The 7,980-nt window shown below is 47.7% G+C and overlaps 1 protein-coding gene across 1 annotated transcript in view; it reads left to right on the top strand.

Annotated features, from left to right (window-relative positions):
* The first annotated feature begins 708 nt into the window (after window positions 1-708).
* The window catches only part of h6pd (hexose-6-phosphate dehydrogenase/glucose 1-dehydrogenase), a 46,454-nt gene continuing 39,182 nt past the window's right edge, over window positions 709-7,980 (top strand). Inside the window, exon 1 of the mRNA XM_033047830.1 lies at window positions 709-767. The gene's annotated coding sequence lies outside the window, so the exon portion shown is untranslated. The remainder of the gene's footprint in view (window positions 768-7,980) is intronic.

The following is a 7,980-nucleotide window of genomic DNA, read 5'->3' as shown; positions in this document are numbered from 1 at the left end:
GGCAGGTTGGGCCGAAGGGCCTGTTTCCACGCTGTATGACTCTGAGAGGAGGTAGCTCAATTAGACGCACTCTTGACCCCTCTCCGCATTCTTGATTTTGCATCTATATCACGCAATCCATCATCCTTAGTTTTAAATATAATCTGTCTCCAAATTTATTTTTATGTTTTTTAGTTGAAGGCACACAACATGGAAACAGGCCCTTCAGCCCACTGAGTCCACGCGACTAACGATCACCTGTTCGCACTAGTTCCCTGTTATCCCACTTTCTCACCCACTCCCCACACACGAGGGACAATTTACAGCGGTCAATGAACCTACAAACCCGCACATCTTTGGGATGTGAAAAGAACCCACAGCAAACCCACGCCGTCACAGGCAGAACGTGCAAACTCCACACTGACAGCACCGGGGTCAGGTTCGAACCCGGGTCTCTGGCGCTGTTAGGCTGCAAGCTCTATCATTTGCTCCACTGTGCCCTCCATATCTTTGGAGCAGAGAATTCACAAGAATCACCACACGCAAATGACACTCATTTCAATCTTAAAATGGCCAAGCTCTTACGAAATCATTGCCCGGTGCACAAAAGCAGCGTGTGACCTCCATAATAGATCACGGTGAACAGAAAACGCCAACTAAGTGTAAAAGTGTGAGAGAGGCAGGCTCTAACCTTCTCCGGAAGCAGTGGTCAGATGATGCTCGTCTCTATATTTGTCTCTGCCGGCGAAGGCTGATCGCGGAAGTGTGTGTGTGTTGAAGCTTGGCAGGTTGGTGAATGGTTCAGTTGTATTTCGGGGGGGTGGGGGTTGGCTTGTCCACATATTACAGGCGGGTGGGTGGGTGGTTTGTGCGGCGATGAGGCGAGGCGCTCCCAGCTACCGGCTCAGATGTAACGAGATACATTGTATCCGCTGCAATGTATCAACTGCGATGTATCAGCTGATGCGCTCGCTGCAGCGACCGACCTTCTCCCCAGAGCCAGGCTACCGGGGCGACCAGTCTTGGACTGCAGCCCGCTCTTTTCCCTCAACGACAGTGGCTTCCACGGGGGTTAATAATATGAGGGGCTTGAAACAGTTTGTCCTGACCTGAGGCGGGACGTCCGAAACCCGGAGCCGGGCTGATCGGTAGTATTTACTTAGCGGGCGGAGCCTCTCAACCCAATCGCTCACAAATGTGCCAACTGTGCCTTTTTTTTTAATTCTCCCCCCCCCCCCCCCCCCCCCCCCCCCCCCAACACACACACACACACACACACATCTCCATGTTGTTTTTTGCAACTGATTTTCCACCATTTTTCGTAGCTGGTGCTTGCACGGTGCTTGGAGACTCGGGTTCGATTCTGACCTCGGACGCTGTGTGTGTATACACGTGTGTGTGTGTGTGTGGAGTTTAAATTCTCTCCCTCCGGCCGCTCCGATTTCCTCTCACGTCCCAAAGATAGACCAACGTGTGTGGGCAGTGGTAGAGGGGAGGAGAATAAAATAGGTTTAGTGTAAATAATTAGTGGGTGATGGAGACACAAGGAACTGCAGATGTTGGATACTTGAATAAAACACAAAGTGATGGAGTAACTCAGAGGGTGAGGTAGCATTTGTGGAGGGAATGGATCTACTACATCTCCTTTCACCATCCTGACTACATTTTCTCTCACCTTGCCTCTTCCACTTTGTTCCCCAATCTCAAATTCTCTGTCTCTGCCACGTCTACTCCAAGATGAGTCTTTCCTCAACAGTATGTAATGCTGAGGCTTTATAAGGCACTAGTCTGACCGCATCTGGAGTATTGAGCGTTTGATGGCACTGGGGCCTGTACTCGTGGAGTCTAGAAGTATAAAGCCCCTGTCCCACTTTCCCGAGTTACTCACGAATTCTCCCGAGTTTTCCCCTTGATTCACTCGGAGAATGTCCGTAGTGCGGCCGTAGGAGTCCGTAGATATTTCGTAGCGGCTCGTAATGCCAGCCGTAGGTACTCGGGGCATCGGGTAAGTCGGGACATTTTTTCAGCATGTTGAAAAATGTCCACAATAAAAAAAATAACCCCGAGTACCTTTGGCTGGCTATTACCGTAATTCTCCGAGTTTGAATCAAGGGGAAAACTCGGGAAAGTGGGATAGGGGCTTAAGAAGTGACCTCGTTGAAAATTACTGAATAGTGAATGGCCTGGATAGATTCGATGTGGAGAGGAAGTTTCCAGTAGTGGGAGAATCTAGGACTGCCCAGCACAGCGTCATAAGTTACAGGAGCAGAATTAGGCCATTCGGCCGGTCAAGTCTACTCTGCCATTCAATCATGGCTGATCTCTCTTTCCTTCTCAGCCCCATTCTCCTGCCTTTTCCCCATTCCCCCTGACACCTGTACTAATCAATAATCTATCAATCTCTGATAGATAGCATAGAATAAAAGGACGTACCTTTAGAAAGGAGATGAGGAGGAATTTCTTTAGTCAGAGGGTGGTGAATTTGTGGAGTTAATTAGGTATCATTGGGTGTTTTTAAGGTGGAGTGACAGATTCTTGATTAGCAAGGGTGTCAAAGATCATGGGGTTGAGGAGGAAACATAGATCAGTCATGAGTGAATGGTGGAGTATCGAGGGGCTGAATGGCCTAATTCTGCTCCAACTAAACTTTCTACTCAGACAACCGAGATGCCCTCTTTCGTAAGCGTGGGTCCCCCTCCCTCACCTGTGTTTCTGTCGGATGGAACAAGGATAGAGTTCCCCAGGTCCTTGTCTTTCACCTCGCCAGCCCCCGCATCCAACACATATTTCTCCATCATTTCCGTCACCTTAAACACGATCCTATCATCAGTCACTTCTCATCTCATCTTTCCAGAGATCACTCCCTCTGCCATGACTTAGCTCGCTCATCCCTTCCCATCCAAACCACTCCCGCCCCGCCTAGCACAGTCTGGGTAACTATTTCGCCAAACACTTGCGCTCTGTCCGCCAAGGCCTGCTGCATCTCCCGGTTGCTAAAAGTTTTAACTCTCCTTCCCATTCTCAAACTGATCTTTCTGTCCTGGGCCTCCTCCATTGCCAGGGTGAGGCCACACACAAACTGGAGGAACGTCACCTCATATTCCGCTTGGGTAGCTTGCAACCTAATGGTACGAACAACGGGAGATCCTGTTGGCCTTGGCGGACGCTGCGCAGGTGTTGAGCGAAATGGTCACCCACATCTTTAGCATGTGGGAGCAAACTGGGGGAAATCCACAAGGTCACGTGGAGAACAGGCAAACTCCACACACCCGGGTGGTACTAGAAATGGACTACGCGCAGTCCACGGGGGCCCTGGGGGATTTCCGGGACCGCTGAGCGCCACGGCGGGTGGAGTGCAACCTTGACAAGATGATGATATAGTTGTATAATAGTTTATTTTGTATATTTGTTTGACTTGTACTATGGTGGTGTGTTTTGATTATTTTGTACCATACGTATTATTGTAAATAATTGATTAAATTATATTTGGTTAAATAAAACTCCACCCGGCAGCGTATCGAACCTGGGTCGTTGCAACTCTGAGGCAGCAGCACTGCCAGCTGCGCCACCATGCTGCCATTCCCCGATGCCCTTGGAGAAAGGAATCCTTCACCTGGTGTACCCAAGTGATCACCTGTCCCAGTGGCTTTGGGGCTTTGCTTAAATCCACGTGAGGTACCACCTTGCTGCAAGTTAATGAGATCTAGCAGAACCTTTCACTCAATGTACCCTGTCCCAGGAACAATTAATCTGCAATTTAATGTTATTGAGTGATTTTTTTGGATTCTGGAGCAGCCTGCCCAGAAAATCAAGAATGTGAAATCCTTGCGATTGATTTTGAGTACACATGGCACTTGCTGATGGTTTTTTTTAAATTTTGGACAACAAGCCCATAAGTTTCAGTTTAACAAACCTTGTTTTCCATTTGGTCTTGATTATTTTTATTGAATTTTTGTCTTTCCCAATCGAGAAAACCGTAATGTCTTGTATTTCTCTTCTGTTTCTCTTGTTCTATTTTACGCTTCTTCTGCCCGTGTTTGCAAGAGTAAGCAACTTGTGTGTTCTTTTTGCGTGGGTCACAACTCAGGTTTGATGTGACGGAATAGAGATACAATTAATCACTGTCTCACTGCATCTATGCCATCTTACAGCAACCTTTAAGACCCACTCGCGTTTCTAAGCAATAATGCTTGTGAATGCATGAGCATGGTTACATTCGTAGAACTGTACTTCATGGAAACCGTCCCTTCGGCCCAACTCGTCCATGCTGGGGCCAAGTTTGCTACCTGAACTGGTTCTATTTACCTACATTTGGCTTCTATCCCTTTAAACCTTTTCTACCCACATACCAGCCACTAAACACAACACAGCCAATGAAGTCACAGAATCGTAGACCATTACAGCATGGAAAAAGGCCCTTCAGCCATCTCGACCATGCCGACCAAGATGCTAAACCCACTTGCTTGCACTTGGCCAACATCACTCTAAACCTTTCCTATCCACGTACCTGTTTAAAAGCCCTTGAAAAAGGCCTTTAATTGTCCAGGTCGTTACCAGGTTAGGCCAAGGTTCTGTCCTTGCGAACTGTTCACAACCCAAACAGATCACGTTGAAGATGTGGCCGTGATCTGTGTTCTCACCCGGCAGCAGCAGGCAAATCCGTCCCACTAGCATCCCAGACGTGTCTGTACTTACAGGCTGTACATAAGTTAGGCATTAGCAAGCCGGGGATTATCTGAAACCACCGCTACCACTAAGCCATTCATTTGTAGGCCAATAAACCTACAAACCCACACGTCTTTGGGATGTGGGAGGAAGCCGGAGCACCCCGAGAAAACTCCGCACAGACAGCACCTGAGGTCAGGATCGAACCCGGGTCTCTGGCGCTGTGAGCGTTCCACTTGCCCAAAGATTCTTTACCTGTAAACACCACCCCCCAATCAACCTTTGCAAGTTCCTGTTTACCATGAAAATGGTCTTGCCCCAATTTATGGCCTGGGCGGCACAGTGGTGCAGCGGTGGAGTTCCTGTCTTTCAGCGCCTGCAGCTCTAGAGACCCAGGTTCGATCCTGACTAAAGGTGCTGTCTGTACGGAGTTTGTATGTTCTCCCCGTGACCTGTGTGGGTGTTCTCCGAGATCTTCAGTTTCCCCCCCACACTCCAAAGACGTACAGGTTTGAAGGTTGCTTGTTGTAAATGTAAAAAATGTCCCTAGTGTAACATAGTGTTAATATACGGGGATCACTGGTCGGCAAGGACTCGGTGGGACCAAGGGAGTGTTTCCGCGCTGTATCTCTAAACTAAACTAAAGTAAACCTGTGAGCCAGTTCCATCTTTATCCATCATTTAAAAACAAATAGAATTAAGGTCACTGGTTCCCAAAGTGTCCCCCCACTGACACTTCAATCACCCCCAGCCTTATTTCCCAGGAGGAGGTGGGTTGTTGCCCCCTCGATTGTAGGCCCATCAACATATTGTATAAGAGAAACATTTCTGGAGACACCTAACTAGTGTTGCCCCATCCTATCCATTGTCTCTATGGCAGCCCCAGTCAATATAAGGGAAATTAAAATCTCCATCTATTACAATAGGTGCAGGAGTAGGCCATTCGGCCCTTCGAGCCATTCCGTTTGGCCATTCATTGTGATCATGGCTGATCATCCCTGTCTTCCTGCCTTCTCCCCATATCCCCTGATTCCGCCATCTTTAAGAGCCCTATCTAGCTCTCTCTTGAAAGTATCCAGAGAAACGGCCTCCACTGCCCTCTGAGGCAGAGAATTCCACAGACTCACAACTCTCTGTGAGAAAAAGTGTTTCCTCGTCTCCATTCTAAATGACTTGCCCCTTATTCTTAAACTGTGGCCCCTGGTTCTGGACTCCCCCAACATCAGGACATGTTTCCTGCCTCTAGCGTGTCCAAGCCCTTAACAATCTTATATGTTTCAATAAGATATCCTCTCTTCCTTCTAAACTCCAGAGTGTACAAGCCCAGCCGCTCCATTCTCTCAGCATATGACAGTCCCGCCATCCCGGAATTAACCTTGTAAACCTACGCTGCACTCCCTCAATCGCAAGAATACAACTTTATTAATATTCCTATAGCTCTGCAATCTCCCGGTATATTTTCTCCTCTGCAAAAAATTGCAGACTGTTGTGGATGTAGCCCAGTCCATCACACAGACCGGACTTCCCACCATTGACTCCATCTACTCTTCATGCTAGCCCGCGAAAACAGTCAATGTAAACTTGTGCCATCTTGGCCATTCCTTCTTCTCCCTGCTCCCATCAGACAGAAGGTACAGAAGCTTGAAAGCACGCACCACCAAACTGCTTCTCTTCTGTTATCAGGCTTCTGAACAGTCCTTCCATGAGCCAGGGGACTGTCCAATTCACCTCTACCCCATTGAGGACATTGGGCTTTGTCTACAGAACTGATGGGCTACAATGATGAGAACTATATTCTGCACTATGTATCTTCCCCTTTCACTGTACCTCGATACACGTGACAATAAACCTAGACCTCTAATTCCCATCTACAATTGGGGGGGGCCTGCAGTAAAATTCCATCACAGTGATCATCCTCTACTTATTGTGTAAGAAGGAACTGCAGATGCTGCTTTACACCGAAGATAGACACAAAATGCTGGAGTAACTCAGCGAGACAGGCAGCATCTCTGGAGAAAAGGAATGAGTGACGTTTTGGGTCTCGACCTCTCCGGATGATATAATATAATCCTTTTAATGGAACAGTCAGGACACTAGAAACTTTATAAAATATATTTGATTTGTATCAGTTTTCAGCCCACATTGTTCCTGCAATTTGGCAATGTTGTTGCATTTATTTGACTTTACTGGAGAGCACTTTCCAAAAAAATGGGGTCAAATAAAATTGAAGCTGAGACTGGGACAGATTTTGGGCGGTGTGAAATTTCAATGTTCAGTGATGTTTAATGGTGAATCTCTTTTTCAAATCACCAGATTTGCCCCCATTTCCCAAGTGCAGTCCACGCGATAGGTCTAACGGAGTGTGTCGGTAGGTGTATTGGCTGCATTCTGTCTCCCACTGGCAAAATCTAGCAGCTGTAGTTTATTTTGTTGAAGCCGGTTTGTGGCTGATCTCAAGGTACAGGAAGCTGAGCATGAGTTGCCCTATTCACCTCACCACCATGGAAGACCTGACCTTTGGTCTCTGCACTCTTCCTGCCAATTGTCCAACATGCCTCTGCTTTATCTCTGCCTCCAGCGCAGTGTGGGATGGAGATTCGAGTCCCGCCTGGTCATTCCTCCTTCCTCCCCGCTGCCATCAGACAGAAGGACGACACGGTGGCGAAACGGTAAAGTCGCTGCCTTACAGTGCCTACAGCGCCAGAGACCCGGGTTCGATCCCGACTACGGGTACTGTTTGTACAGTGTTTGCATGTTCTCCCCGTGACTGCGTGGGCTTTTTCCGACATCTTAAGTTTCCTCCCACACTCCAAAGACATACAGGTTTGTAGGTTCATTGACTTGGAATACATGTAAAATTGTCCCTAGTGTGTGTAGGATAGTGTCAATGTGCGGGTGATCGCTGGTCGGTGCAGACTCATTTGGCCGAAGGGCCTGTTTCCACGGTGTATATCTAAACTAAAGTAAAGAAGGTTCAGGAGCTTGAAAGTGTGGTTCACCAGACTCGGGAACAGCTTCTGAACGGTCCTTCCATAAGCGAGCAGACTGTCAGATTTACCTCTTTCCCCCACTGCGCACATTTGTCTGTCAACTGATGCGCTACAATGCTGAGAACTATATTCTGCACTGTATCTTTCCCTTTGATCTACCTATGGAGTTTGACTTGATTGTATTTATGTATGTTATCTGATTTGTTTCAATAACATGCAAAACAAAGTTTTTCACTGTGTCTCGGTGTCAGTGGAACACTTGTTGTTGGCTCTTGATGAAGCTTCCGCATTGCAGAGGCTCAGTGTGATGTGGAACGAGGGTGGGGCGTAAACGTGGGAAGGTTTG

Source organism: Amblyraja radiata, chromosome 31 (assembly GCF_010909765.2).
Source record: "Amblyraja radiata isolate CabotCenter1 chromosome 31, sAmbRad1.1.pri, whole genome shotgun sequence".
Taxonomy (NCBI): Eukaryota; Metazoa; Chordata; class Chondrichthyes; order Rajiformes; family Rajidae; genus Amblyraja; species Amblyraja radiata.
This window is presented reverse-complemented; position numbering and strand designations above follow the sequence as displayed.